Raw genomic sequence first — 1,135 nt, 5'->3', positions numbered from 1 at the left:
CTGGGTTGCATCTTCTCACCCTCTTATTCATTCTGTGTGCTGAGCAAATCATCTGAAAAGCTGGATTATATGAAGAAGAGTATGGCATCAGGACTGGAGGAAGAGGAAGTCTTTTTGACCACCTATGATATGCAGATGACACAACCTTGCTTGCTGAAAGTGAGGAGGACTTGAAGTGCTTGCTAATGAAGATCAAGGATGACAGCCTTCAGTATGGACTATGCCTCAATGTAAAGAAAACCCAAATCTTCACAACTGGTAACATCATGATAAACAGAAAAGATAGATGTTGTCAAGTATTTTGTCCTGCTTGGGTCCATAGTCAATGCTCACGGAAGTGGCAGTCAAGAGACAAAATGACACATTGCATTGAGTAACTCTGCTGCAGAAGACCTCTTTGAAGTGTTGAAAAGCATGGATGTTACTTTGAGGACTAAGATGTGCTGACCAAAGTCAAGGTATTTTTAATTGCCTCATATGCATGTGAAAGTTGGGCATTGAATAAGGAAGACCAAAGAAGAATCGATGCATTTGAATTGTGGAGATGGAGAAGAATGTTGAAAGTACCCCCGAAAAAAGAAAATACCATGGACTGCTAAAAGGACAAACAAATCTGTCTTGGAAGGAGTACAGCCAGAGTGCTCCTTAGAGCAGGAATTCGTCTTACTTACTTTGGACATGTTGTCAGGAGAGACCAGTTTCTGGGAAAGGACATCATGTTTGGTAAAGTAAAGGAGCAGTGTAAATGAGAACGACCCTCAAGGAGATGGCTTGGCACTATGGCTTTAGCAGTGTTCTTCAGTGTGGTAGATAGGTTGATTGTGCCAACCTGGCCAATGAACACATGTGGGATTAATTGAAGGGCAGTTTAATTGAAGGGTGGAGAGATAAATGGCTTGACGAGCCTCACCTTTCTTGTCTCTTGCTCTTTGATGTTCGGACTGGCGTGCGGCTGCCTTAGCTGGTTCTCTGCCTCAACTTTCAAGCTACACTACCTGTGGGACACCCAACCCATGGACTGTGTCGCTGTATTTTGAGGTTCCTTCAAGACCTGCTTTGTCACACTGCTGGTGTATACATCACTTGAACTGGGGACTGTTGGACTCTGTCATCTGGCTGACTGTTGGTGACCTGC

Source organism: Echinops telfairi, unplaced genomic scaffold, assembly GCF_000313985.2.
Source record: "Echinops telfairi isolate 266 unplaced genomic scaffold, ASM31398v2 ScPeMD7_443;HRSCAF=831, whole genome shotgun sequence".
NCBI lineage: Eukaryota > Metazoa > Chordata > Mammalia > Afrosoricida > Tenrecidae > Echinops > Echinops telfairi.
Note: the sequence above shows the minus strand (reverse complement) of the source record.